Source organism: Phyllostomus hastatus, unplaced genomic scaffold, assembly GCF_019186645.2.
Source record: "Phyllostomus hastatus isolate PE091 unplaced genomic scaffold, TTU_PhHast_1.1 phas_scaffold_182, whole genome shotgun sequence".
Classification (NCBI taxonomy): Eukaryota; Metazoa; Chordata; class Mammalia; order Chiroptera; family Phyllostomidae; genus Phyllostomus; species Phyllostomus hastatus.
In genome coordinates, this window is record NW_025334013.1 from 10,246,722 (window position 1) to 10,252,427 (window position 5,706).

General features: G+C 58.2%; 1 long non-coding RNA gene across 1 annotated transcript; it reads left to right on the forward strand.

The window, feature by feature from the left end:
- Positions 1-842: 842 nt before the first annotated feature.
- Positions 843-5,188, forward strand: LOC123832052. The gene is made up of 3 exons (XR_006787993.1): positions 843-970; positions 1,372-1,554; positions 2,743-5,188. It is a non-coding gene; the product is annotated as an uncharacterized LOC123832052 (long non-coding RNA).
- The last annotated feature ends 518 nt before the right edge of the window (positions 5,189-5,706 follow it).

Consider the following 5,706-nt stretch of genomic DNA (forward strand, 5'->3'; position numbering starts at 1 on the left):
TGCAGGGTTCGGGCAACGAGCCACTGCTCTCCTCCTCCTTCCCCGCCACCCCTCTGGTCTTCCCCTACGGGGTGCTCTGAACTGGCACGCAGAGCGAGCCAGGCTCGGGGTAGGGGGGAGAGGGATGTTGCAGCCTGGATCTCTCACGGTGGGGCTTGTGTTTGCTGGGAGTGGGAGGCGATGTTCTTTGAGTCCCGGGAGATGAAGAAGTGGAAAGGCGCCCTGAGCCATGAGGGTGGTGGGTAATGTCGTAATCATTATTGAGCACCTGCTCTGTGCCAAGCACCCATCTAACCCACAGCGTGTGAAACAGGTACTATTACGGGGAAGTCGATAGTCAGGGAGGTTAAGGCATTTACTGAAGGTCATGCCGCTAAGAAGTGGCAAAGCCAAGCGTCTCAGCGTCTGACTTTGGAGATAAATCAGCCACTGTGGGAGGAGCCCCGAGCAGGAGTCAACCCGCAGGAGTTCTGCTTTCGACTCCTCCCCTGAACTGCAGGTGTGCGATGTGACCTCAGAGAGGGCAATCTTCTCTCCCCGGACCTCAGTTTCTCCATTTGAAAATGGACAGATTGGACTGGGATGCTCGCTAAGGATCCTCCAGCTTTCAGAGTCTATGAATAGGCTCCCCTGGGACCCGTGCCCTTTAAAAACTGTTTGCAAGAACCCACATATGCACAAGCCCAGCCTTATGTACGAGCGCAGTGGGCGGCAGCCTGGATGGTGTGAGTGATGGCTGCTGGGAAGGGTCCCTGCCCGAAATAGCTCAGTCACTCTTCCCACTGCCAAAGTGCCTGGAGTGTCACCGTCGTAGAATCGTGCCTTCCCCCAGTCCTTGTTTCAGAATGCCAGTGTCTGGGGAAGCCAGCAGACTCCAGGTATGTCCTTTCCTTGGGGAGGGGAACTTTTGTCCTGATGGATAGTGAAACTGGTTTGCACTTCGTAACTTCAAAAGAATCCTTCTGCCAAGGTGAGGAGGCTTCCCGGGTCAGACTGGGAGACCGGGCGCCTCCCTCTCATTAACCCGTGAGAGGGGAACGGGAAGGGAGGCCGGAGGATGCCGGTTGCTTTCTGAAGCATCCCAGGCTGTGGATCCAGAGAGACATGGGTTTGAGTTCAGGCAGCCCTGTGACCTTTTGGGATATGCGCTGACTTCCTCCCTCCCCGAGCCAAAGCCCCGACTTCCCTGGATGCCGCAGGCACAGGCTGTTGGAGCGCATCTTTCTGGAGGAGGTGGGATCCGAGCAGCCTCCGCCCTGCCACGTGGGCGTGTTCCCAGGAGACGCCTGGAGGCTGGTGCCTGGGAAATGCCAGCCCTGTCCCCCGGCTCCTCCTGGCACGCCCAGCGCTGCACCCTCCCTTCCCTTTCAGCAGCCTGTCAGAGCCTGATGAATGGAACTCCATCGCGCTCCTCACCTACCCAACTTTGCCTCCACATCCTCCGCCCCGCTCCCTCCAGCAGGCCGGGAAGCTGTTCCCGATGTGGGGGTGCTGTGGACCATCTGCAAATCGAGAACTCCAGCAGCCCCCGTCTCACGTGGCTCCACTGGACAGGTAGGATGAGATGGGAGGCGCCCGGCATGCGATGGGTGCTTGATGAGTGTTGGTGACACCCTAACCACGGCCAGATGGTGAGCTGCGTGAGCCTGAGCCAAGGCTCTGTGCATTCTCTTTCTTGTAACCTATCAGTCCCTTTCGCTCCAGAGAACTCAGCAGAGGGCTGCTGTCACAAACTCACAAAATGACAAGGCTGTAGGGGCACGTATGTGACAGGCACATAATGGGTGCTCAGAATAGAACCTATGGCACCTCTTCCTATGCCACCTCCGGCCCCTGGGGGGTCTGTCTGGGCCTGCCCAGTTACTTTTCCTCTTGCTCCTCTGTCTCCGCTACACGGGCCTTTCCTGGACACCCCAGGCACATCCCTGCCTCAGGTTGCGAGCCCGCCCTGCCCCCTCTGCTGGGACAGCTCTCCCAGGTAGCTTCATGGCTCGCTCCCTCGCTCCCTTCACATCCCTCTCCGCACCACCTCAGCCGAGAAGCCTTCCCTGACTACCCCAGCAAAAACAAGCACCCTAGCACGCCATTCTTCGCCATATTTACCTCTCCCTAAGTTACCTTATGTAGGTCTTTGTTTACCTTCCTCTTGTGAGGGGCTAATTGCACAGACTAGTTGCGACGTTCACAACACAGTCTTATTTGTGGCTGTACCCCCAGCTCCCAGCACCCAGCACAGCGCCTGGCTCATTGTAGGTGTTCGGTAAACATCTGTTGGAGGAGTGAGTGGATTAAGTGATGGGTACAAGTTGGGTGAGATGATTTGTCCGGATTCACTGTTGCCTAACACAGGTGCTGCCAGTCCGCACAGGGTGCCAGAGGCTGTCCGGGCGTTCTAGAGCCACCCTCCATTGTGTGCAGAGTACAAGGGACCGTGCCTACCCAGAATTAGACCCACATTGGCCGTAGCTTAATAAATAGCGTTCATTCTGTAATAATTCATTCAACAAAAACTTCCTGAGCACCTGCTAGGAGCCGGGTGCTGTGCCCGGTGGTAGGGTTACGGTGCTGAGAGGGACACGCGTGTTCACACTACTCTGGCACTCAGGGTGTCCCTGGGGAGGCGACAGGGTTCGCAGAGTGGGGCCCTGGGTGCTGCGCTGACGGGATCTCTGAGTCACTCCCAGGTGGGGTCCCTGCGCAAAGAGCGAATCCGCCTCTGACTGATTTCACCCCTTGTCCTAGGTCTGTGGAACCTCCACATCACACCGTCCTTAAGAACCCCTCCAGCTCCCACGTTCTGAGATTCACTGAGGAGCTCAGGCCGACGGAGGTGCTGGGTGCTCCTGGTCTCAGGCAGCAGGTCGGGACGCTGAGGGGCAGCTCCCCACTGGGGCCCCCGACGAGGCCACACTGAGCCCCAGGCTCGGAAGACCCCAGGGCCCGCCCTGCTGTGCGGGTACCATCCTTTGCCTCCGTCAGCAGCCCCGCACGGCCTGCCCGGAGCTGCCTTCCTGAGTGGAGTGGTGAAAGCCGGGCTGAGTGCCAGCCCTTAGGGATAGCTTCCCAGCTTCCCGCAGCCAGGAGGGGGCAGGGCGGGGACACGGTGATGATGTGGGATGGGGAAGAGGATGACAGCTTCCCGTCCATCAGAGCATCAGAGGCTGACAGGCTGCTGACAGGGAAGGGAGGGGTGCAGAGCTGGCCTTGCCGGGCGGAGCTGGGGGAGAGGGCTGGCATTTCCCGGGCACTGGCTGCTGGGCCTCTCCTGGAAACAGGCCCCCCCCAGCAGGGCTGGGGGGGCGGCTGGATGCCACCTCCCACATTCCACAGCCTGTGGGTGCTGACTCCCAAAGGCAGGGAGTTGGCTGAGGGAGGGAAGAAGTCACAGCAAAACACGAAAGGAAGACCTTTGCAATAAGGGTGCTGTTTGTCTCTGGAGAGCTCCCCGCTCCCCTAAAAATGCAGGAAGCATGTAAGTCAGAGGCCAAGAAGAACATCCTGACTCGGCCAGTTGCCAGCCTGGGAATTGTATTATCAGAGAGGGGCGTGCAAACCTGTGCAGAGGTTGCTATTTCTGATTTTAGAGTCATCTGTATGAATTCTCATTTACTCTTTCACTCATTCAACCTTATGTACCTTACTGTGTGCCTGGCTGAGACCTGGGACAATGAAGATAAATAAGACTCGGCCCCTGCCCTGAAGGAGCGTGTGAATGAGACAAGACATGGGCCCAACGACTGTCACACGCCAGAGCTGGTGCTGCCATCACAGAGGGATCGACAACGGGCAGCAGGGATAAGAGGAGGGAGAGGGGAGAGGACACTTGGGACCCAGGGGATCCCAGAAGGCTTCCTGTAGGAGGAGGCATCTGAACCGGGCCTTATGGTATCTCAAGCTCCCCGGGAGGAGAGAGGATGGCGTGGACAGAGACTCGGAGGTGGGAGAGTGAAGGTCCAGGCAGAAGTGAAGACCACCATGTGGCTGGGTTCCCTGGTTTGGGCAGGGGTGCTGAGACAGTTGTGGTGGCCAGGGAGGGCTGGGCCACCTGACCCGCACCTGGCCGGTCAGTGCAGTCCACTCCCCTGCCTACGTGGTTGGTTCCAGAACGGCACGAGCTCCAGGACGGCCCAGTGAAAATCGGCCTCGGGACCTCTGCTGCAGTCACCCCTGCAGCTGCTGTCATTTATAACCAAGTTGGTTCAGGCTCTGCTCCCAGAAGGTTATATATTTCTCGCAGTGCTGGGGGCTGGAATTCCTAGGTCAGGGCGCCAACAAGGTGGTGTGGTCTGGCGTGAGCCCTGGTGCTGGGTTGCAGAGGGCTGTCCACTTGCTGTGGCCTCACGTGGTGGAGAGCAGAGACGTTCTGGCCCCTGCGTCCCCTTATAAGGGCGCCCATCCCACGCTGGGGGCTCCACCTCTGTGACCTCACCCAAACCCAGTGACCTCCCAAAGGCCCCACCCCTCAAGTGCCCCATGTGAGATTAGGGCTGCAACATTTGTGTTTGGGGGGACACACCCATCCCATCCACAGCAGAGTTACTCTGTGCTCCTCCGATAGGGGAGATGCAGAGACGGGGACACCAGGACCAGGGACAGCTGGGTCGAGGCCCCGCTCTGCCCCGCACTCACCGTGCAGCCTGGGACACGTGGCTGCCTTCCCGTCGGGGGCCTCAGTTTCCGTGCTTGTGGAAGAAGGAACTCAGATGAACATTGAGGCCCCGCCAGCGCGTCCACCCTGAATTGACCCATCTCTCATGCGCACCTCTGCATCCTGGTGTCACCGTCTCGTGTGGGCGTGGACGGGGCGTGGTGGGGGGAGCTCTGCTGAATATCCCAGCACGAGAGCATGGGAAACCGTAACAATCATTGCGTGCGATTTCTGGGCCCACCTGGCTGTGCCTCTGCGTCCCTCCCTGCACAAGACTGGGGGAGATTTTTGATGGGCTTTGCATCTTGCAAGGAGGCAGAACCCCGCCTGGCTCTCCCTCTCCGTTTGCAGTGGAGACTCGGAGGTGGCCCAGCTGGAGCCCGGGACGTGGAGGCTTGCAGCCTCTGCCTCCCCCAGCATCTCCTCCATCTCTGTTCCCCACCAGGCTGGGAAGTTCATTATTTCCCCGACCTACTCTTCTGGTGAGACTGAAATTAATTTCCCATCTCCTCCCCTCCCAAGCCTTGCAATCATTAAATGCCAGGGAAAGTTAAATAAACAGCTGATTTACAGAAGCATTTTCTTTCTTTCCTTCTTTCTTTCTTTTTTTTTTTTTTTTAAAGAAAAGCAGGCACCTCTATTAATCAGTTGTGGCGAGAGCAGTCTGATTAAGCAGTCGGCGTACCCTTCAGTGGAGCGGCTGGAGGGCCTAGCTCCGGGCGGGCGAGAGGCTCCTAATCAGAGACTAAAAATAACCCAGGCTCCTGCCCAGCCCCCCAGCCCCTCGGAGGCCAGGACCAGGTCTCTTTTGCAGGCAGGGGTGAAGCCAGGCACCCGGCCCCGAGCCCCTGGGGCTCATCACCGTTCTCAGCTGAAAGGCTTTTTACCAATAATGTCACGCAACTCCACTGTTGTATAGAGAGACTCAGAGACAGGAAGGGACCCGCCCAGGGTCACACAGCAAGGGCGTGATGGTGCTGGGATTTTGAACCCTGAATCCCACTTTAGGGATAAAGAGGCTTCCAGGTCTGAATGCCTTGAATGACTTGGCAAAGGAA